At 43.9% G+C, this 25639-nt stretch overlaps 1 long non-coding RNA gene across 1 annotated transcript; it reads left to right on the top strand.

Moving 5' to 3' along the window:
- Positions 1–13331: 13331 nt before the first annotated feature.
- Positions 13332–24909, top strand: LOC138637812 (uncharacterized). The gene is made up of 3 exons (XR_011312423.1): positions 13332–13468; positions 24019–24150; positions 24728–24909. It is a non-coding gene; the product is annotated as an uncharacterized lncRNA (long non-coding RNA).
- The last annotated feature ends 730 nt before the right edge of the window (positions 24910–25639 follow it).

Here is a 25639-nt window from a genome sequence, read left to right as displayed (position 1 = left end):
GACAAATCAATGCCCATTCTAGCACAAAAGGACCGCCAAAACCTAGAAACGAACAGGGAACCTCTGTCAGACACAATATTCTCCGGAATACCATGCAAACTAACCACATGCTGAAAAAATAATGGAACCAAATCAGAGGAGGAAGGCAACTTAGGCAACGGCACCAAATGGACCATCTTAGAAAACCGGTCACAAACCACCCAGATGACAGACATCTTCTGAGAGACAGGAAGATCAGAAATAAAATCCATGGAAATATGCGTCCAGGGCCTCTCAGGAATAGGCAAAGGCAAAAGCAACCCGCTGGCACGGGAACAGCAAGGCTTAGCCCGAGCACAGGTCCCACAGGACTGCACAAACGAACGCACATCCCGCAACAAGGAAGGCCACCAAAAGGACCTAGCCACCAAATCTCTGGTACCGAAAATCCCAGGGTGACCAGCCAACACCGAACAATGAACCTCAGAAATTACCCTACTAGTCCATCTATCAGGAACAAACAATTTCCCCACAGGACAGCGGTCAGGTTTATCAGCCTGAAACTCCTGAAGTACCCGCCGCAAATCAAGGGAGATGGCAGAAAGAATCACCCCCTCCTTGAGGATCCCAGGTGGCTCAAGAACTTCCGGAGAATCAGGCAAAAAACTCCTAGAAAGGGCATCAGCCTTCACATTCTTAGAACCCGGAATATACGAGACCACAAAATCAAAACGTGAGAAAAACAGAGACCACCGAGCCTGTCTAGGATTCAACCGCTTAGCAGACTCGAGGTAAATCAGATTCTTGTGATCAGTCAAGACCACCACGCGATGCTTGGCTCCCTCAAGCCAATGTCGCCACTCCTCAAATGCCCACTTCATAGCCAACAACTCCCGATTGCCGACATCATAATTACGCTCAGCAGGCGAAAACTTTCTGGAGAAGAAAGCACACGGTTTCATCAAAGAGCCATCAGAATTTCTCTGAGACAAAACGGCCCCTGCCCCAATCTCAGAAGTATCAACCTCAACCTGAAAAGGGAGAGAAACATCTGGCTGACGCAACACAGGGGCAGAAGTAAAACGACGTTTAAGCTCCTGAAAGGCCTCAACAGCCGCAGAGGACCAATTCACCACATCAGCGCCCTTCCTCGTCAAATCAGTCAGAGGCTTCACCACACTAGAAAAATTAGCAATAATGCGGCGATAAAAATTGGCAAAGCCCAAAAATTTCTGAAGGCTCTTTACAGATGTAGGTTGAGTCCAATCATGAATGGCCTGGACTTTAACAGGGTCTATTTCAATAGCCGAGGGGGAAAAAATGAAACCCAAAAAAGAAACCTTCTGAGGCACTTAGACCCCTTCACAAACAACGCATTAGCACGAAGGACCTGAAATACCATCCTAACCTGCTTTACATGAGACTCCCAATCATCGGAAAAAACCAAAATATCATCCAAATACACAATCATGAATTTATCCAGATAATTCCGGAAGATATCATGCATAAAGGACTGAAATACCGATGGAGCATTAGAGAGCCCGAATGGCATCACAAGATATTCAAAATGGCCTTCGGGCATATTAAATGCTGTTTTCCATTCATCACCTTGTTTAATACGCACGAGATTATACGCCCCTCGAAGGTCGATTTTAGTAAACCAACTGGCACCCTTAAGCCGAGCAAACAAATCAGAAAGTAAAGGTAAAGGGTACTGGAATTTGACAGTGATCTTATTGAGAAGGCGATAATCTATACAGGGTCTCAAGGAGCCATCCTTCTTGGCAACAAAAAAAAATCCCGCTCCCAGCGGTGACGAAGACGGGCGAATATGCCCCTTCTCCAAGGACTCCTTTACATAACTCCACATAGTGGCATGCTCTGGCACAGACAGATTGAAAAGTCGGCCCTTAGGGAACTTACAGCCAGGAATCAAATTAATGGCACAATCGCAGTCCCTATGAGGAGGCAGAGGACTGGACTTGGGCTCATCAAATACATCCTGGAAATCCGACTCAGGAACTTCAGAAGAAGGGGACGAGGAAATGGACATCAAAGGAATATCACTATGTATCCCCTGACAACCCCAACCAGTTACAGACATAGATCTCCAATCCAGCACTGGGTTATGTACCTGTAACCATGGAAAACCCAGCACAACAACATCATGCAAAGTAAGGGGTCTAGCCCATTTTGGCTCTCACTGAAGAGCTGGAGGAAGGTGAGTTTAAGTGCTCCTTTCATTTTGGTGTTGGTGCTGTGTGGCGGCCATTGTTGCTGTGGCTTTGTGCTGGTGGGGCGGCGCGGTCTGGAGTCTTGGGGACTCAGTCTTGCAGCATGAGTGCTGTGGGGCAACAGGCCGTCCGCCCTGCTGGTGCATGGCCGCTGTGGCGGTGGGCGCCGCACGGCTCCGCTCCGTTAGGGCGATAGGACCCACTACGAGGTTTGCCGTGAAGGGGCAGTGGGCTTCATACAGTCTGATCAGAATGTTAAACTGAAAACCTCATATTCAGTTATATTAATTTTTGCCTAGAGGCTTTAGATCAACGTATGATTTTGGGATGTGCGGTTCATGCTCTTTTTTTTCTTTTTTGCAAAGCATGTTCTTGTCTTCTTCTTGGACCAGCACTCCTCCCATTTGGCTCAGGTGATTTTAATTAGCAGGAGACTGCAAAGTAAGGGGTCTAGCCCATTTTGGCTCTCACTGAAGAGCTGGAGGAAGGTGAGTTTAAGTGCTCCTTTCATTTTGGTGTTGGTGCTGTGTGGCGGCCATTGTTGCTGTGGCTTTGTGCTGGTGGGGCGGCGCGGTCTGGAGTCTTGGGGACTCAGTCTTGCAGCATGGGTGCTGTGGGGCAACAGGCCGTCCGCCCTGCTGGTGCATGGCAGCTGTGGCGGTGGGCGCCGCACGGCTCCGCTCCGTTAGGGCGATAGGACCCACTACGAGGTTTGCCGTGAAGGGGCAGTGGGCTTCATACAGTCTCATCAGAATGTTAAACTGAAAACCTCATATTCAGTTATATTAATTTTTGCCTAGCGGATTTAGATCAACGTATGATTTTGGGATGTGCGGTTCATGCTCTTTTTTTTCTTTTTTGCAAAGCATGTTCTTGTCTTCTTCTTGGACCAGCACTCCTTCCATTTGGATCAGGTGATTTTAATTAGCAGGAGACTGGAAAGTAAGGGGTCTAGCCCATTTTGGCTCTCACTGAAGAGCTGGAGGAAGGTGAGTTTAAGTGCTCCTTTCATTTTGGTGTTGGTGCTGTGTGGCGGCCATTGTTGCTGTGGCTTTGTGCTGGTGGGGCGGCGCGGTCTGGAGTCTTGGGGACTCAGTCTTGCAGCATGGGTGCTGTGGGGCAACAGGCCGTCTGCCCTGCTGGTGCATGGCCGCTGTGGCGGTGGGCGCCGCATGGCTCCGCTCCGTTAGGGCGATAGGACCCACTACGAGGTTTGCCGTGAAGGGGCAGTGGGCTTCATACAGTCTGATCAGAATGTTAAACTGAAAACCTCATATTCAGTTATAATAATTTTTGCCTAGCGGCTTTAGATCAACGTATGATTTTGGAATGTGCGGTTCATGCTCTTTTTTTTCTTTTTTGCAAAACATCATGCAAATTATGCAACACCAAAAAGCGAATATTTTCCTGATGTGCTGGAGCCATGTACATGGTTAACTGAGTCCAATACTGAGGTTTATTCTTGGCCAATGGCGTAGCATCAATCCCCCTTAAGGGAATAGGACTCTGCAAAGGCTCCAAGGAAAAACCACAGCGCTTGGCAAATTCTAAGTCCATTAAGTTCAGGGCAGCGCCAGAATCCACAAATGCCATAACAGAGGACGACAATGAGCAAATCAGGGTAACAGACAAGAGAAATTTAGGCTGTACAGTACTAATGGTAACAGACCCAGGAACCCTCCTAGTATGCTTAGGGCAATCAGAAATAGCATGAGCAGAATCACCACAGTAAAAACACAGGCCATTCTGACGTCTGAATTTCTGTCTTTCTGCTCTAGTCAAAATCCTATCACATTGCATAGAGTCAGGACTTTGCTCAGAGGACACTGCCATATGATGCACCGCCTTGCGCTCTCGCAAGCGCCGATCAATCTGAATGGCTAGAGAGAGACATAGATTCGCTCAAACCGGTAGGCGTAGTAAAGCCCACCATAACATCTTTAAGGCTTTCAGAAAGACCTTTTCTGAAAATAGCAGCCAGCGCCTCTTCATTCCATTTAGTGAGCACAGACCATTTTCTAAATTTCTGGCAATATAACTCTGCCGCTTCCTGACCCTGACACAGGGCCAACAGTGTTTTCTCAGCATGCTCTACTGAGTTAGGTTCGTCATACAACAAACCGAGCGCTTGAAAAAATGCATCCACACTCAACAATGCCGGATCCCCTGTTTCAAGAGCAAAAGCCCAGTCTTGAGGATCACCACGCAGTAAGGATATGATGATTTTTACTTGCTGAATGGGATCACCAGAAGAACGGGGTTTCAAAGCAAAAAAAATTTGCAGCTATTTTTAAAGTTCAAAAACTTGGATCTGTCCCCAAAAAACAAATCAGGAGTAGGAATTCTAGGCTCCAGAGCCGGAGTCTGGACAATATAATCTTGGATACTCTGGACTCTTGCAGCAAGTTGATCCACACGAGAAAACAAACTCTGAACCTCCATACCAGAGCATATATCCAGCACCACCCAGATATCAAGAGGAAAAAAAGACAGAACAGAGCACAGAAAAAAAAAATGGTTCAGAACTTTCTTTTCCTTCTTTTGAGATGCATTTAATTCATTTCTGGCCTGCTGTACTGTTATGACTTTGGGGTTAAGAGGCCACACTGATATGACCTGGTGGCTAAAACGCAACATGGAGCAAGCTCTGAGAAGGTGGTATCTCTACTGACCGCAGTCCCTAATCCTAACAACAACACTAGAAATAGCCGTGGGATGTTCCTGACTCTCCCTAGACACCTCTTCACAGCCTAAGAAATAACTATCCCTAAAGAAGGAAATAGAAAGCTATCTTGCCTCAGAGAAAACCCCCAAAAGGAAAGATAGCCCCCCACAAATATTGACTGTGAATGGAGAGGGAAATGACATACACAGAAATGATATAAAGACACAGATGATTGGCCTCGGGGAGACCAAAACATCCAACACCGCGGAGACACCATCACGTGTTTCTCAACGCAGTGATTCCAGAACACTGCCCCCATCCCTTATGGGAAATATGCAGATGCATGTAAAGAAGCTGCGGAGACACCATCACGTGTTTCTTGACGCAAGCAGTGAATAGCCAGGCCTTTCCCCGGGAAGGAACAACCACGGGAAGGGCAGCATCCTATGAAGGAACGCCACCTATGCCAAGCATGGTATCCATCCACAGACAGCTGTTTCGGGGTATTTGCCCCTCATCAGTGTGGAGTAGGAATCTGGCTATTAGGAGCAGTGCCTAGTAAAAAGGCTATAAAGACACAGATGATTGGCCTCGGGGAGACCAAAACATCCAACACCGCGGAGACACCATCCGCGGAGACACAAAGCTATCTTGCCTCAGAGAAAACCCCCAAAAGGAAAGATAGCCCCCCACAAATATTGACTGTGAATGGAGAGGGAAATGACGTACACAGAAATGAAATCAGAATTCAGCAAAGGAGGCCAATACTAAACTAGATAGACAGAGAGAAAAGGATACTGTGCGGTCAGTATAAAAAACCACAAAATCCACGCAGAGTTTACAAAAATGAACTCCACACCGACTCACGGTGTGGAGGGGCAAATCTGCTTTCCCAGAGCTTCCAGCTAGCCTGAATAAGACATAGTGACAAGCTGGACAAAAAGAGACATATTTGCAAAGCAATAGAGTCCAAACAAATGGACAAACAAAAACTAGCAAAAACTTATCTTTTGCAGACAAGGACTGGCCATATGAAAATTCCAAGGAGAGAACCAAATCCAACCAAGAACATTGACAGCAGGCATGGACTAAAGCCTAGAGCAGGTTTAAATAACAAACCCAGGCAAGGCGATTAGTGAAGGCAGCTGCTACAGCTACCTAAAGGAGCAGCAGTTCCACTCAAAACCACCAGAGGGAGCCCAAGGGCAGAACTCACAAAAATACCATTAGCAACCACAGGAGGGAGCTCCAGAACGGAATTCACAACAGTCCCCACCCAGGCATGCAGACTCAAAGGGAGTAAGTTGTCTGTAGATGTCAGTCTGTTTGGATAATTTGATGAGGTAGCTTTTAATTTGTTCGTGGAGGAGCCATGAGCCCAGCGGTCGCTCAGCCTCAGTAAAAATCAACCTCAGGGGTTTTATCGAGTCCTGATCTATATAGTCATGGACTATTGGATAGTCGTCCTTATTTTTGTGTAAAAAAATAATTTTGTCTAAACCCACTGGGAAGTCTAAATTATCAGAGATCGTGGTTAAGGGGCCTGGAATGGAAGAAGTGTTAAGCTTTTGATTTCCATGTTTAATGAATAGGATTAGGTTCCTTGTTATAAAAGGTAGGTCGTTTCGCTGGGCATTCGTGATTCCCCCCCTCCAGATATGAGCTAGAGGGTTATAGCCTGTAAGCCTCATTTCTAAACCAACCCATTTCTTGTTGGATTTGTGGTGGAATAAATCTAGGAGACAGGTTCCAAGAGATGCGTTGTTGTAAAGTGAAAAGTCCGGGAGACCCAACCCCCCCTCCCCACTTAATTTAGTTCTGCTCAGGTGACGGTATGCCAGGCGTGGACGCTTCCCTGACCAAACAAACCTCGTTATTTCTGTCTTGAGTCTAGAGAAGAACGACGCTGGTGGGAACAGAGGAATGGTCTGGAAGAAGTAAAGGAGGTGCGGAAGTAAATCCATCTTAATAGCATTAATTCTTCCCAGCCTAAACATCTTCCCAATCTGTTCTGAGATTACCTTGACGTTTGGTGGATGGGCTCACAACTTTTGGCCAAATCTTGTGCTAAGAATCTCATGTGTTTTTTCATAAATTTCACAAGCCATTATGCTATTCCCATTTCATGTATCGCACATTTCCTTGCTTTAGCACAGTAAATTTTGAGTGCAGCCATTGATCTATTTGCTATATGACTTTTTTGGTTATGCACCAGTTCAGACTAGATTGCTGTTCAGTCAGTTTTCCTATAATTACTAAAATCTGTTTAGTTGGGACAGAATAAAAGTTGATTCCTTACATTAACATGTTTATTGTGTGAAGTCATAGTCTGGGGAAACTCTTTTGGTGTAAAAACATCTGTCATGGTACAGCCCCTGCAGGGCTTACAAATTACAAGACACAGAGAAGAGACAGTAGGTCAGGGATTGAACCAACTCAGGCAGTAATGAAGTGGCAGGAGTGTTATGAAAGGCTTTAGATAGTTCTAAAGAGATTATGTTTTTTGGGTTATGTTTAAAAGCTTCAATCATGGTAAACAATCTGATGTACTAAGATAGTGACTTCCACAGTATAGCGGATGCTCAGGAGAAAGCATGCAGACAATATTGGGATAGAAGACAAGTGGAGAGTGAAGAAGGATGTCCAGGAGGAGTGACGATTACGTGTAGGAGGTGTGATAGATTGGCTTACTTGGCTGCTGATAGAGGTAGACACAGGAACGCTGTCTCTTTACATTTTTCACTAGTTTATTGTGGTACAGCATAATCCAGGGCAGGGTTTGCAGCATAAACATGGATTTTCTAGCCTAACGGAAAGCAAAATAAAGCAAATGGCGCAGTCCGTGCTGCTGCGGGGATTCACCCATTCAAGAAACAACAAAAAAAAAGTCAAACTTTCCTTATCCTCAAACACAACTCTGGAGTTTCCATCTCCATCTTCCATCTGAATGAGCCAGGAGGCTGTATATTTGTCCTCAGCCTCCCACCCACTCATCATCTGTTCACTAAACCTAGCCCTAATCATGACCAATTAACCCCTCTCAGCACTTAGTGTGCTGGAGCATTTTCCTAAATTCATACCACTGAAGCTAATAACCTAAGTGATACATATCTCCCCTCCAGTACTTTACCAGTGACTTTGTCACAGGAGGTATCGGAAGATTAGATCAGAGATGTACTGTATGTAGGGGACAGGAAATGGATGGTCTTACATGTACTTGATGCCCCTTCACGATGTGGCATACCATGAAATACAAAAGGTTGGGATATTCCTCAAATAGATAACCGCCATATGTTTGCTAACATTTTGGAAACTGAAGATGAAATGTCAGATGAATTCAGACTTCAGCCTAAGAGAGGTATTCACACTAGACACATAGGGTCTCAGGAGACCACCTTGTCGGTTGCAGGGCATGCATGAATTGGCCAAATTATGTGCTAAGCGTCTCAGTTTTTTCCAATTATAAGGAGCAGTATTGCTATTCATATTTCATATATTCCATGTCTACATGCTTTAGAATGACAGAGTGCAACTTTTTTTGTACAGTGAGTATGGAAAGTATTCAGATCCCTTTAAATTTTTCACTCTTTGTTTCATTGCCGCCATTTGGTAAATTAAAAAAAGTTCATTTTTTTTCATCTTAGGCTAGGTTCAGATTGCGTTAGTGCAATCCGTTTAGCGCCTAGCGCTAGCGGATTGCGCTAACGCAATGTGTTTAAAAGGAGTCGCGTTAACGTCCCCGCTCTCGCAGATCTCCGATCTGCGAGAGCAGGGAATGGACCTCGGGCGCGCCGCGGACGCGCCACAAAACACCGGCACATCGCTAGCGCGTGCCGAACATTGCACGCGCTAGTGATACGCGTTCCCATTGCCGTGAATGGGCGCACTAATGGATGCATTGCACGGCGTTAATTTCGCCATGCAACGCTGTCCGTTAGCGCAGTCCCATTAACGCAATGGGAACCTAGCCTTAACTGAAAAAAAAACAGAAATCTAGAAATTTTTGCAAATTTAATAAAAAAGAAAAACTGAAATATCACATGGTCATAAGTACTCAGACCCTTTGCTCAGACACTCATATTTAAGTCACATGCTGTCCATTTCCTTGTGATCCTCCTTGAGATGGTTCTACTCCTTCATTTGAGTCCAGCAGTGTTAAATTAAACTGATCGGACTTGATTTGGAAAGGCACACACATTGTCTATACAAGACCTCACAGGTCACAGTGCATGTCAGACCAAATGAGAATCATGAGGTCATAGGAACTGGCCAAGGAGCTCAGAGACAGAATTGTGGCAATGCACAGACCTGGCCAAGGTTACAACATAATTTCGGCAGTATTCAAGGTTCCTAAGAGCACAGTGGCCTCCATAATGCTTAAATATAAGAAGTTTGGGACCACCAGTAGTCTTCCTAGACCTGGCCGTCCATCCAAACTGAGCAATCGTGGAAGAAGAGCCTTGGTAAGAGAGGTAAAGAAGAACCTCAAGATCACTGTGGCTGAGTTCCAGAAATGCAGTAGAGAGATGGGAGAAAGTTCCATAAAGTCAACTATCACTGCAGCCCTCCACCAGTTGGGCCTTTATGGCAGAGTGGCCCAATGGAAGCCTCTCCTCAGTGCAAGACATATGAAAGCCCGCATAGAGTTTGCTAAAAAACACATGAAGGACTCCTAGACTATGAGAAATAAGATTATCTGGTCTGATGAGATAAAGATAGACCTTTTTGGTGATAAATCTAAGCGTTATGTGTGGGGAAAACCAGGCACTGCTCATCATCTGCCCAATACAATCCCAACACTGAAACATGGTGGTGGCGGCATCATGCTATGGGGATGTTTTTCAGCTGCATGGACAGGACAACTGATTGTCATTGCAGGAAACATTAATGCGACCAAGTACAGAGATATCCTGGATGAAAACCTCTTCCAGAATGCTCTGGACCTCAGATTTGGCCGGAGGTTCACCTTCCAACAAGACAATGACCATAAGCACACAACTAACATAACAAAGGAGTGGCTTCAGAACAACTCTGTGACCATTCTTGACTGACCAAGCCAGAGCCCTGACCTAAACCCAATTGAGCATCTCTAGAGAGACCTGAAAATGGCTGTCCACCAACGTTCACCATCCAACCTGACGGAACTGGAGAGGATCTGCAGGGAAGAATGGCAGAGGATCCCCAAATCCAGCTGTGAAAAACTTGTTGCATCATTCCCAAGAAGACTCATGGCTGTACTAGCTCAAAAGGGTGCTTCTACTTAATACTGGGCAGGGGTCTGAATTCTTTTGACCATGTGATATTTCAGTTTTTCTTTTTTAATAGATTTGCAAAAATTACTACATTTCTGTTTTCTTTTCAGTCAAGATGGGGTACAGAGTGTACAGTAATGAGAAAAAAAAAAGAACTTTTTTGAATTTACCAAATGGCTGCAATGAAACAAAGAGTAAAAAATTTAAAGGGGTCTGATACTTTCTGTACCCACTGTATATTTTATATGGAGGTAGCTGCTCCTAGTATGCACCTATTCACATTAGCTTGGAGGTGCCAGTCAGTCTATTGTTATTTGTATATTAGCTCTCTGACCGAGCACTTCAACATGTGGTGATTTTAATTACAGCAGGATCCTACCTACCCAAAAATACAAGCTTTTCTGAGAGAGGTATCCGTATTCACCCAGGAACTGAGACTTATGTCTAAGAGTGGTATTCACACATAGGGTCCCAGGAGCGTGAGACCACCGTGTAGTTGGTTGCTGGGCATGCATGAATTGGCCAAATTATGTGCTAAGCGTCTTAATTTTTCCTTATTATCCAGAGCAGTATTGCTATTCATATTTCATATATTTCATATTGACATGCTTTTGCACTACAGAGGGCAACTTTTTTTGTATATTGATATATTGAATGGATGTAAAACAACTAGCCCATCGTCCAAATAAAGAATATTCTTCTACTTGTAGAAAAAATGACCAAACTGAAGGTATCTTCTTTATATAATCGAAATAAAAACCACAAGAAGTCTCTAAGATGGCACAGCATTTCCATCCATCCAATCACAGATCAAGACAAGAGCCACATTTATTTACCACAGACTCTAGGGGATATTGGGAGCCACTCTGTCTCCACTCTGGTTCTGAACAAACTTAAAGTGAACTTTATCCCCAAATCCCAACCTTCGATGAAACACTAACATCAAGTGAGTTAAGATTCACAAAGTACAGCAAAACCACACAGTAAATGTTATAGTAACAACCACAAGAGCGCCATAGTAGTGCCAATCAACATACTTTCAAACTAGTTGATAACCAGCAAATTCTCAGAGTACTGCTGCAGCGCCCCAGAGACCTGGTCATTGCAGTATGGCACTCTGCCACTAAGGAAAGTAGCGGTACGTCTGATGGCACTAAAGAGTTCTCCTGACCAGGTATCACCAGAACACATTACACTTCACACTCCGGCCACTAGGGGGAGAAAAAGGCTTTATTTATTGGGCCACTCCTCACACTGGTAAAACTAGGGGCTGGGGAGGAAGTTAGTCAGAAGCTGACTGGGTTGGAACTAGGCAACATCCCGTGGCAGGGGGTGTTGCAGGGGGAAGGCACAGGGGGGTCCCTGTCAGGCATGGGAACCTGGCAGGTGCCTAGCGAACAGAACAGAACGTAACAGAGCCGCGCCTGCACACCTTGCGGCGGTATCCCAAGAGAGAGACACGAAGGGAAGAATATTGTGGAACAGTGAGAAACGAAATAAGCACAAAGGAGAGCCAGTAAGAGTTGTGCCGAGAGAGACAGGCAACATCTTACAGAGGCGCGTAGTCGGTGGCCGGATCACCGTAGGAGTAACTGACTTCAGGCCTTTCTTCAAATTCCGCTGGACAGTTGACTATAGGTTGGCTGTCTACCTTCTAAACCTACGAAGACATAGGGGGCAACATTGGGAGAGGGGCGTCTCTAGGGTCCTGGAAGACCTCCAAGCCTTCCCGTCAAACGGGTGGCGTCCTAGCCAAAATATATCTGGGGGACGTTAGAAACTAGCAACAGCAGGGTAGGACTACAACACACAGGCGCTATTGGTAGGCAACGATTTCCATCTGCGAGGGAAACTCTGGATTTGCCCATCGGACCGGTCTGTCACTGATAGCCCGGTTGAACGTGCTCTGGACTGAGTATATTGAAGCCTTTAGTAAAAAGGTAAAGAGACTGCAACTTTATGTCCTTGTTATTGCCTGCACCTCACACCATCGCCATCCACCTGACTGGGAAGCCCTGGGGATATACTTCACCTGTGGGAAGGTACACCATCCAGCTGCCATTCCATCACCCCAGTGGACCCCACAGCAGCGTCGGTCACCCTGATCGAACACCACAGGTGGTGTCACGAACCCCTGACAGACTGTTCTACCACCTTCATTGGACGCCCCTTAGCAGGGTCACGACCGGGTCCAGCCACCGTGACAACCGCAGAACCGAGAAGAAGGGACCGGTACCGAGTGACTTGTGGCCCTGTGTCTGGGGGCGCTCTACTGCCACAGTGCCCAATAAGACTGATAGTCAAGAGACCTCGTTATCAGAGCAATACTTCCTATAAAAGATTAGAGTAGTATAAGATAAAAGAGAAAGTAGAGTAAGAAGGTTGACATAGAGGCACCACGCAGTGTCCTACATCCAAAAAGTGCAACCATCAGTATCCACTTGATTAATGTCAGCAATGATGACCCATTATAGTGCCATCATTATTACAGTGCAGTCTACAGTAACTCCACAATGGTGCAGTGCCCTAATAAGAGCATTAGAGTAAAACGCACAGTGCCCCCCTTCAATGAGTATCAGCCATGACGCTCCCTTAACAGTACCAGTGATGTGTCAGAATGTCCTCATGACTACTAGACTCAGTGATCCCCATTTTTGATAGCCCCCGCTCCCAATTAGTTCAAGTCCCAAATCCTCGTTATGGCTCCAGTTCCGGTCACACAGATAAGTGCCCTAGTGCAAGAGAAAGCTTCTCCATAATGCCGCAACATAGTGCCCCCATATGTGCAAGATGTAGTCAACACTGCTTGATACCACCTTTCTTACGGATCCTGATATTAAGACGCTACATGTGAGCAGTGTAATAGTAGAAGCTGAGAGCGAGGAAAAAGTGCAAGTAGGGTCTTATCCAAATGAAAAACTTTCTTTAAAGGGACTACAATGTTTATCAGTATGCTTTTATTGTTGCTTTCTTTCACGTGAGGCAGGATAGGACCGGGAGGGGGGAGCTTCTGATGGATGTGTGTCCTATGCAGCTGCCTATTCTGCCCATCCAATGTCCCCAATCGTGCAAGGAATCTTCCGAATATATATCTGATATGTTATTATGCAAATTCATGAAATGATGTATTAATCAAGAGAGTTGTGCAAGCAAGTGATGAAGCTACATCTCCTTCATTAGGCAACACCCTTGTTTATTGCATGAAGAAGAAGATAAAATCAACCGGGCGGTGCCAGCACAGCAAAGACACAAGATGAAGTCTCCGGGATGCCTGCTGCTGTCCTTCCTGCTCATTGCGCTAATAACCCCAATATCGGGATATTACATAAGAAGACCAAGTAAGAATGCTGAGGCCAGACATTGCTGTGACTACTAACAGGGGATGTGTGGGGTGGATGTATGATTGGGCCTTAATATGGGGGGGGGGGATCTGGAAGGGACATTATTACTGGAATATTAATTACTGACTGCTTTATATATTTGATTATTTTTATTGCAAACATTTTCCATCATGTTTTATTGATCAGACAATTGCACAGAAAATATAAAGGGAATCATATGGTTTTAAAATAATAATGTTACATCAATTTGCATATGCAATTTTATATATTTCAAGATGCAAAATGTTCAAATAATTACCGTACTTGCTAATATCAGGAGATATCAGCAGATAGGGAAATGGGGAGAGGTTTAGGATAATACAACAATCTGCCCCACTAATGATTGATTGCTGCTGATTGTTAAAGGATGCATAAATATTGTCATATGGTAGGAATGATGCAATCATAGTGTTCATTTCACCGAAGCGCACTACAATGAGTTTGGAAAGTATTCAGAACCCTTTAAATTTTTCACTCTTTGCTTCATTGCACCATTTGGTAAATTCAAAAAAGTTCCCCTTTTCTCTCATTAATGTACAGTCTACACCCTATCTTGACTGAAAAAAAACAGAAATATAGAAATTTTTGCAAATTTATTAAAAAAGAAAAACTGAAATATCACATGGTCATAAGTATTCAGACCCTTTGCTCAGTATTGAGTAGAAGCACCTTTTGAGCTAGTACAGCCATGAGTCTTCTTGGGAATGATTTTCACACCTGGATTTGAGGATTTTCTATCATTCTTCCATGCAGATCCTCTCCAGTTCCATCAGGTTGGATGGTGAACGTTGGTGGACAGCCATTTTCAGGTCTCTCCAGTGATGCTCAATTGGGTTAAGGTCAGGGCTCTGGCTGGGCCAGTCAAGAAAGGTCACAGAGTTGTTCTGAAGTCACTCCATTGTTATTTTAGCTGTGTGCTTAGGGTCATTGTCTTGTTAGAACATGAACCTTCAGCCAAGTCTGAGGTCCAGAGCACTCTGGAAGCGGTTTTCATCCAGGATATCTCTGTACTTGGCCGCATTCATGTTTCCTTCAATGACAATCAGTTGTCCTCTCCCTGCAGCTGAAAAACATCCCCATAGCATGATGCTGCCACCACCATGTTTCACTGTTGGGTTTGTATTGGGCAGGTGATGAGCAGTGCCTGTTTTCTCCACAGATATCGCTTAGAATTATCACCAAAAAGGTCTATCTTCATCTCATCAGTCCAGAGAATCTTATTTCTCATAGTCTGGGTGTCTTTCATGTGTTTTTTTTTATCAAACTCTATGCAGCCTTTCATATGTCTTGCACTGAGGAGAGGCTTCCGTCGGGCCACTCTGCCATAAAGGCCCGACTGGTGGAGGGCTGCAGTTGACTTTGTGGAACTTTCTCCCATCTCCCTACTGCATTTCTGGAGCTCAGCCACAGTGATCTTGGGGTTCTTCTTTACCTCTCTCACCAAGGCTCTTCTCTCACGATTGCTCAGCTTGGCTGGACGGACAGGTCTAGGAAGACTCTAAAGATAAAAAGGGGAAACACTGGCGCTGCAGGCAGTTGCTGGTGAAGAGACGATTGCTTATTGTAGAATGCTGCTGGTGAATACAACAGGTTCTGTGTGGACCTGTTAGATAAGTAGTATAGATACTTGGTAAAAAAAAAAAATATAGCATTCATCTGCACTGTCTACATTACATAAGCAAAAAATAAATGTGTGTAGTAAAGTGGATATAAGTTCAAAAAGCACTTACTCATTAGATCATCATTGATAATGAGGTAGATTTTTTGATAAACCCTTATAGGTGCTGGTAGAATCTATTTAAAGGATAAGAGAGAAAAAAAAAACCTGACGAAGAGGGCTAGAGCCTTTGAAATGCATTGGTTGGTTAGCTGCTCTAGCACACCTGCTGTCTCTGGCCCCGTAGCTTGGTCTATGAAGTCTTCTGGTGGTCCCAAACTTCTTCAATTTAAGCATTATGGAGGCTCTTTTGCTTTTAGGAACCTTGGCAGAAATTCTGTTGTAACATTGGCCAGTTGTGTGACTTGCCACAATTCTGTCTCTGACCTCCTTGGCCAGTTCCTTTGACATCATGATTCTCATTTGGTCTGACATGCACTGTGAGTTGTGAGGTCTTATATAGAGAGGTGTGTGCCTTTCCAAATCAAGACCTATCGGTTTAATTAAACACAGTTGGACTCCAATGAAGGAGTAGAACCATCTCAAGGAGGATCACAAGGAAATGGACAACATGTGACTTAATTATGAGTGTCTGAGCAAAGGGTCTGAATACTTATGACCATGTGATATTTCAGTTTTTCTTTTTTATTATATTTACAAAAATTACTACATTTCTGTTTTTTTTCTGTCAAGATGGGGTGCAGAGAGTACATTAATGTGAAAAAAGATCTTTTTTTGAATTTACCAGATGGCTGCAGTGAAACAAAGAGTGAAAAATTTAGAGGGGTCTGAATACTTTCCGTACCCATGGTGTATATATATATATATATTTAAATACACAACATATATACTCTATATACATATGCACACTACATATATACACATACATTCTACATATATGCATATGCACAGTATATATGCTGTACATGTACATACTATATATATATATATATATATACACTACATATACATATACACACTATATATAAATATACATATCTACACCTCATATATACCCAACATATACACACTATATACATATGCACACTACATAAGGGTGGCGCCCCAGGGTCCTGGTCGTCACAGTAATGTCGCTTTCCTCATGGGGAGAGTGATGCTACGTTTGGAAGCAAGAAAGGATAACTGTAACCAGGTACCACAAACATGCAACACATTCACTCTCCAGGCCACCAGGTGGAGCTTTTGATCCTATTTACTAGGTGACTCCCTATATATATATATATATATATATATATATATATAACTGGTAGTCTGTAGGGAAAGCTAGTGAGTTCCAGACAGCAGTCTGAGGAGGACAGAGTGTTTACGGAGCTGTGCATGCCACAGAGCTGCAGCTCCCGGAAAGAGACATTTAGAAAAAAGAATTGATTGCAGTGAGTGTGCAGGAGAAGAAGCACAGGAGAAGATACCAGAAGTGGACCAGCCCCGAGCAGGCTGCCTCCTACTGACGCTCAGGACACCGGTAGCCAGTCCACTGAGGTTGTAAGGACCTCCATGCCTTACATCAGAGGTCGGCAGAACAGCTAATTGCACGTTACCTGTCCGCACTCACACCCAGGAGGCACGGTGACACCCCACAGAGACGGGTCATCTGAGAAACTATAAACAGGCTCAAGTCACCAGTCATACGGGTTTTGTCCTATCCTATCCGGGGGACAGAGAGAAAGTAATAACATCTGTGAGGACCTTATGTGAAGCTCCTAGCAGTAAGGGACTACACCACTACAGCGAAAAGGAAGGCTTCTATTTTCCACCTGGATAAGGGGACTCTGGACTTGCCTCCAAATTGGCCAGACCCTACCTGCCCTGTGATCCAGTGTCCTGGACTGTGGCTGCTGAAGTCTTCAGTAAACGAGGTAAAGAGACTGCAAACCTGTGTCCTCGTTCCTTACTGCACCTCTCACCATTCTACCATCTACACACTGGGAAGCCCTGGGGACATACTTCACCTGTGGGAAGTTATACCATCTAGCTGCCATAACATCACCCCAGAGGACCCCTTAAAGCAGCGTCGGTCATCCTGACCGAATACCACAGGTGGCGTCACGAACATAAACTTTATTCCCTTTAAAGACCTTTCCTTTTTACATGGGCGCCCAGGGCCACGGACCGGGTTGCAGCCACCACCACATCCCCCTGTCAACACCGGACCTGGTACCGAGTACCCCACGGCCCTGGCGGGCGACTCATACACATACACGGTCGGACTGGCGAGGTACTAGTGAAATTCCCAGTGGGTCAGAGAGAGAAGAAAAAAAGGCTTTTAGGGGCACAGACTCTTTAAAAGGGCAGTCAAGGGTGCATGCATGCAGACCTGACATGCTGCAATGACAAGGGCACGTGGGTAAGTGTCGGGGCCCTGGATGAATGGGGGGCACTAGACGTCGGGGCCACCTGTACGTTACAGGGTCCGTGAGTCAGGGGAGCTCGGTTTCCCCTCAAATACTCACCTCTCCTTGTTCACCTCAGCTGTGCAGCTCTAGTGTCTTCAGAGTCTTCTGAATCTGACATCTCTGGGCTGAGGGTGCGATGATGTCACTACAGCGCGCTCTATGTCATGAGCACAGCAGAGTCAGAAGTCGCTACAGGGTCCATGAGTCAGGGGAGCTCGGTTTCCCCTCAAATACTCACCTCTCCTCGTTCCCCTCAGCTGTGCAGCTCTAGTGTCTTCTGAGTCTTCTGAATCTGACGTCTCTGGGCTGAGGGTGCGATGATGTCACTACAGCGCGCCCTATGTCATGAGCACAGCAGAGTCAGAAGTCGCTACAGGGTCCATGAGTCAGGGGAGCTCGGTTTCCCCTCAAATACTCACCTCTCCTCGTTCCCCTCAGCTGTGCAGCTCTAGTGTCTTCAGAGTCTTCTGAATCTGACGTCTCTGGGCTGAGGGTGCGATGATGTCACTACAGCGCGCCCTATGTCATGAGCACTACAGAGTCAGGAGTCGCTGTGGAGACCAGACCTGCAGGAACAAGAGAGATGGATATTTGATTTTTTATGTATGGAGCATTATATGGGGTAATTTTACTGAATGGAGCAAAATATGTGCCCTTATATACTGTATGAAGCATTATATGGGGCCCATTATGCCGTTTGGCACATTATATGAAGTTTATTATACTATTAGGAGTAATATATGGGGCCATTATACGGTATAGGGCAATATATGGGTCATTATACTATATGGAGCATTATATGGGCCCATTACACTGTATGAAACATTATATGGGGCTGTTATACTGTATGGAGCAATATATGGGGTCCATTATACTGTACGGGGCATTAGATGGGACAATTTTACTGTATGGAGCAATATATGTTGCCCATTACATACTGTATGGAGCAATATATGGGGCCATTATTCTGTAAGAGCAATATCAATATATGGGGCCTATTATATACTGTATGGAGCAATATATGGGGCCCATTATACTGAATGGACAAATATATGGGGCACATTATTCCATATAGAACAATATATGGTAGCCATTATATACTGTGTGTAGCAATATATGGGGCCCATTATACTGTAGGAAACATTATATGGGGCCATTATACTGTATGGATTATTTTATGGGCCCATTATACTGCATGGAGCATTATATGGGGCTCATCATACTGTATGGAGCAATATATGGGGGCCTTTATACTGTATGGAGCAATCTATGGGCAACTATACTGTATGGAGCACTGTGTGGGGCCATTAAACTGTATGGACAACTATAATTCATATACCAGAAAAAATGGAGTAGTCCATTGTATTAATTTTTATGCACAAATATCTTAAAAAATGACATATAACAATTGGAAGAAGCATGAAGACAAAAGCATAAGCAAAAAAAGGTGTCAATATAGTACATGCCACATATGTGTATTTGGCTTGGGAAGAGATATTATTTAATGAAATTCATTAGAATATAGTAGCTAGTACAGTATAGGAGTCTGTATATTATATCAAACATATTTAAATTGCCATCATCATATAACATTTATGCCAGTGCAAAAACACACCATGTAAACTCATCAGTAAGGTAATTAATTGTGACTGCACTGAGAAACCATAACCATAATGATTGCTGGAAACCAAAACTGCAAATACTAGTTCTTAGTATCTCTTACTCATCTATTACCCAGGTGGACCAAGTACCTAAGCAGCTACAAAGCGTGTTTTACATGGGCTTCCTCCACGTGGTGTGACGTGCAGATATTTCACGTGGAAGCCAAGGTGAAATGCGTGTTGGGGCCTCTGCATGACGTACAGACATTCCATCATACATGACTAAAAGGACTTTTCACTGTCTAGTTGACTTGCTACCATCTATATTGGACTATGTTGGTGCTTTTCATGTTTGTATCCATTGCCCCTGCCACTCATGATCACACCATTATTTAGTGACAGAGACTACAGGGGATGTCAGGAGTCATGAACTGTAGAGGGTCTGTAACTTATGACCATCAACACATTTCATCCATGATATCCTCTATTTCTGCACTTTTTAATGTGTATACACTCCACGGACCGTGGCATATGCACGCTCCTCTCCCGTTTCCCCATAGGGAGTTTGAACCATTTTGATATTAATTAATATTTGGTGACATTTATATATCAGCATCATAATTTTGCCTCTACTATTACCCCATGGTTGTATGGTTGCCCGCCTGTTTGTAGAATTGTTATTTCTATTTGGATATGTTTGTACTATAATCTGTTATGTGACTTTAATATCCATATACTTTATACTGGGGTGTTCAAGCTTCTTATGTTCTGTATCCTTACTATGGACTCTGGTCCTTTTTTCAATCCGCAATTCTGGCTATGTATATATACATTGAAGCCGTGCTGGTTGCAGAGTGAGTGGAGTGGGGGTTTTCAGACAGAACAGTGCGGAAGTGTCGTTATAATTATTATTATAAATATTTATTATATTTCTTCATTTTTGCGTGTCTGAAAATGCTACCTAAAGAAGGTCTAAACAGATGGATTGAAAGGGACCAAGAATAATGTTCTCAAAGGGACTTAAAGGGACTTGGTCAGCCCCAATGCATTTTTTAATCTAACCAAAGATACTTACAGGGATTTAGTCTCTTTAAGAATCACCTTTACCGTTACTTTATTAATTGTTGCCTCCATTGTGCTCAAAAAGTAATTTTTCTAATATGCAAACTATGGTGCTCAAAGAACCCTTGGTGTGGATCAGCCACTAATGCCCAGTGGTTTTTGGATGCAGTCGGCTCCTCTGGCTTGTCCAGAAGGAGCACTGTCCGGAGACAATCCATAGGTCTGTCCTTACTTCTGCGACTGCTCCACTATCCTTCAAGCTGCAGCTGTCAATCAGGGCAGATGAAGGCGGCTGTATCTGTAACAAGGGTGACCATGGGGTAGTTGTGGTGAGTTGTTTAAAGGCACAGTACATAGAGTCCACTGAACAAACGTTCAGTGAGCACCCCTGGTCACTTGCACATAGATAGATGGGACCAACACAGCTTTTCCACAGAGGTTACCTTCTCTTCATCTGGTCACAGCAGTCCAGGCAAATAAAGGTCTGGAAGGCAGCTGTACTCAAACAGGCAAAAGGAACTTTTATTGAATAAATGATGAAGGATGGCCAAAAAGACAATTTCAACACTGGCTTCCTGCTCTTTCCCTGACATGTGCTGCCGCAGTACCCACGTCCACAGTGGCCGAGATTTGCAGACATCCAACCGCTGGCATCTGGTTGCCTGAGACCCCCTTCAGCGACGGCCCTTCCCTAGTCCTGGGGGCCTGTGTTGTAAGCCTTCAGTCCGTATAAAGTAACTCTTTGATCAGGGGCAGCAGATATCTCTCATCCGGGAGTCTGGCAATGCCCCTTCTGTAGCACACATCCGCCGTGGACGATGTACCCGGGCTTTCTGCTTGCAGACTGAGATTTTCTGTCTGCTCTGGATGCTGCTGACTCAGCCCCCTAAGTTACGGTACTTAACTTTTTCCTTACTTCTAACACAGTCACATACATTACAATAGTAAATGTTAGGACCAGGCAAACAGAGCACAATACATTAAGAATACATAACATATTTATATACAGTGCACAGGGGGGTCACGCGGAAGGAGAGGAGGGAGCAACTGAGGGGACCTGCCAACCCCTAAGGCCAGCGTCACACACAGCGTAAAACAATACGGTCCGTATATTACGGCCGTAATACGCTGAAAAGTCCCGAAAATAGTGGTCCGTAGCTCCTCCGTAGGCAGGGTGTGTCAGAGTTTTTTGCGCATGGCATCCTCCGTATGTAATCCGTATGGCATCCGTACTGCGTGGTTTTCTCGCAGGCTTGCAAAACCAACATACCGCTATAGAAATGATCCATGTGTCCCAAAAAGAAAAAAAAATATATATATATACTGTCTATATATATATATATATATATATGTCATTAGACACATATATGTATGGCTTAGCTTTCTAGGAAAGTTCCCACGATCTATGAACATCCAGCAGAGGGCGCCTCACCGCAAATGAAGCTAAATATAGCTCATTGATCTATATTTAGACTCATTCCCTGGGGTTTTGCAGTGAGGAGCAGCCTGCATTAGCAAAGCTCCTTGCTGCAAAATGTTTTAACCCCTTCAGAAGGATTTATATCGTTGGACGTTACAGATCTGCGGAGGGTAAGTATATTGTTGGTTTATTATGTTTTTTCTTTCACAGAACGAGGGTCTTCAGTGACTGGATTGGGCGCAGAATAAAATACTCCAACAACCATTGTTTTTATTTCATTAAAATAATTTTAAATAATGTGTTTGTGTTTTATTTAACCCTTTACTACAATTGGATTAATAATGGATAGGTGTCATAATTGACGCCTCTCCATTATTAATTAGGCTTAATGTCACCTTACAATAGCAAGGTGGCATTAACCCTTCATTACCCCATATCCCACCGCTACACGGGAATGGGAAGAGAGTGGCCAAGTGCCAGAATAGGCGCATCTTCCAGATGTGCCTTTTCTGGGGTGGCTGGGGGCAGATATTTTTAGCCAGGGGGGGCCAATAACCATGGACCCTCTCCAGGCTATTAATATCTGCCCTCAGTCACTGGCTTTACTACTCTGGCGGAGAAAATTGCGCGGGAGCCTACGCCAATTTTTTCCGCCATTTAACCCTTTATTTTAAGAGCTAGAACGGCCAAATTTTGCAGATACACACTACTGACATTAGTAGTGTGGAATCTGCAAAAAAAATGGAGAGAAGACATGGTTTATTGTATGTAAACCATGTCTCAAATCATGTCGGGTTTTAGGAAGGAGAAAGAAAAAGCCGGTAATTGAATTACCGGCTTTCAAGCTGTATAGCGCTGGAAAAAATATTAATATATATACATATATGTGTCTAATGACATATATATATATATACCTATTCTATGTGTACACATTTATTCTACCTATTCTACTGTAAGCTGTCAGTGTGATTTTACTGTACACCGCACTGAATTACCGGCTTTTCTCTCTAACAGCGCTGCGTATTTCTCGCAAGTCACACTGCTTGTCCGTGTGTAATCCGTATTTTTCACGCTTCCATCGACTGTCATTGGCGTATTTCTTGCGCAGTACGGTGACAAACGCAGCATGCTGCGATTTTGTACGGCCGTAGAAAGCCGTATAATACTGATCAGTAAAATACGGCAGATAGGAGCAGGGGCATAGAGAATAATTGTGCCGTATTTTTTGCGAGTTTTACGGACGTAGTTTCTGCGCTCTTACGTCCGTAAAACTCGCAAGTGTGACGCCGGCCTTACACATCCATAAACCAGTGGGTGGTGCGGTGAATAATCTGCTGGGCCACGCCAAGCATGGGTCGAGAACCCTAATTTACATACTTCATAAAGAGCTTTTTCTCCACAACAGAGGCAACAATTAATAAAGAAAAGGTATAATTTTATAGGGGATAACTCCCCTGTATGAATCTTTGTGTAGATTAAAAACATTTGGGCTAGGAGTCTTCCTTTAAGGGGAAATGGCTTTTCTTCCCTGAGCAAATCAACTTTGAACCTTGATTCCTTGAAAGTGCATTGATCCGCTGCTTTAGGCCTAGGTCACACTTGCGAGTTCAATGCGAGAAACTCGCGCATCAAGTCCCGGCACTGCCGCCGGCACTCGGGAACAGAGAGTGTGGCTGCATGTATTTCGATGCAGCCGCACACTCCGGTCCCGAGTGCCGGCGGCAGTGCCGGGACTTGATGCGTGAGTTTCTCGCATTGAACTCGCAAGTGTGACCCCGGCCTTACTTGCAGCCTGATGATCGTGACTGATGCCCTTTTCTGCATCAAGGGGGTGCGATTATGAGTTCAAAACAGAAGTTTGATATATCTACCAGAAATTGGCCAATCTTATCACTTATGCACTTCAAAAGAACATGAAGAATGCATTATCATGCCCTTAATAAAAGAAAGCTGCTTTAAAAGCCATTGAACCTCAACTAACGTAATCAATTAAGCAGTGGTAGGAATTTAGGGGGTGGGATATAGACCCATCAAGTTCAACATTTCTTTTTTCAAACATTGATCTAATTATAACCTATAGCCATAAAATACACAAAAGAAGTGATTCTCACTGATCCACTGGAGCTCTTGTCCCGATGCTTCCAAGGTCCCCAGCTGGTCTCTACTTTTTGGTCCTTCCCAAACAAAGGAAATGGCAGTAACCTCCCCATCAACTAATGATTAGTGATTGGCTCAATGATCAATTTGGGCATGTTGAGAGGAAGCAATTAGCAGAGATCTGTAGAAATAGATGAAGGTTCAGACAACCGCTTTGTTTCCAAAAGTTTCTTAAACAAAATTTCTCTCTGTTTTAGGATGTCCTCCAGTTGTTTCCCGTACTAACTGTCAGTCAGTTTCTGTCAGCCAATGTCAACAAAATTCTCAGTGTTCAAGAATTCAAAGTTGTTGTGATTCCGGATGCGGATTACGCTGCTATTCCGTTAGCGGTAAGTGGCCTCTGTTCAGAGATTATTACTGAAAATACAAAGGTAGGGCTCATTCATTCAGACTCAGACTGGACTTCTCCAATATTGATTCAAATGTCGGATTAAGCTCCCAAATACAAGTCTATGGACCTGTGAAATAAATAGGACAGCATTCAGATGCCTTCCATTTGTTGTACATTTTTCATGGACTGTTTAGTAGAAGATTCCTAAAACAGGCCAATTCATGTCTACAGGTTTTGGGTGGTATTGCAGCTCTACTAAAAGGAAATGAGGTCAAGCCCCAATTTTACACACGTAATGGAAACAGGTGTGGCTCTGTTTTTTGAAAAAAAAGGTGCCCACTTTTTTCTAATTTTGGACAGCCACATAAAGCACACCTCAAAAATTCAAATCCTTTTCTGTGCCCTAAAAATTTTACATTTACAAAATTGTTTTTGAGTCGTATTTAAGTAGTAACTGAGTGCATGACATAAAAGCCCAATATTTGTGACTATTGCCCTTTCTTTGACACCCTTTCTGGTCTTTTCAAGGCTAAAATATAAAACATAAAGGGTAATAAACTTTTTTTCCTTTCAAGGATTCCTTGATGCCATCTCAAATCTGTTTTCGTGTAATGACTGTGGAGGATGTTCCGGTGGCTCGTGTGGAGGAGGTTGCTCAGGAGGCAGATGTGGACAAAGTGGGGGATATGGAAGAAAATAAACATGTTTTCTTTTGAATTATCTTATAAATGTAATAAATACTTAGAGTTCAAATATGTACCTGATTTGTGAGCCAAAATACATTTGTCTTATGATTTGCATGTTCCAATCAGGATGTGCACTACTACAGGTGCATCTCACAAAATTAGACTATCATCAAAAAATTAATTTATTTCAGTTCTTCAATACAAAAAGTGAAACTCATATATTAGATAAGTACAAATAGAGTGATGTATTTCAAGTGTTTATTAATGTTAATGTTGATGATTACGGCTTATAGCCAATGAAAACACAAAAGTCATTATCTCAGTAAATTAGAATACTTTATAACACCAGCTTGAAAAAATGATTTTAACATCCAAAATGTTGGCCTACTGAAGTGTTATGTTCAGTACATGCACTCAATACTTGGTCAGGGCTCATTTGCATCAATTACTACATCAATGCGGCGTGGCATGGAGACGATCAGTGTGTGGCACTGCTGAGGTGTTATGGAAGCCCAGGTTGCTTTGATAGCAGCCTTCAGCTCGTCTGCATTGTTGGGTCTGGTGTTTCTCATCTTCCTCTTGACAATATCCCATAGATTCTCTATGGGGTTAAGGTCAGGCGAGTTTGCTGTCCAATCAAGCACAGTGATACTGTTGTTTTTAACCCCTTAGTGACAGAGCCAATTTGGTACTTAATGACCGGGCCAATTTTTGCAATTCTGACCACTGTCACTTTATGAGGTTATAACTCTGGAACGCTTCAATTAATCCCGCTGATTCTGAGATTGTTTTTTCGTGACA

Source organism: Ranitomeya imitator, chromosome 1, assembly GCF_032444005.1.
Source record: "Ranitomeya imitator isolate aRanImi1 chromosome 1, aRanImi1.pri, whole genome shotgun sequence".
Taxonomy (NCBI): domain Eukaryota; kingdom Metazoa; phylum Chordata; class Amphibia; order Anura; family Dendrobatidae; genus Ranitomeya; species Ranitomeya imitator.
The sequence above is the reverse complement of the archived record's forward strand: the minus strand, read 5'-3'. Positions and strand labels throughout refer to the sequence as shown.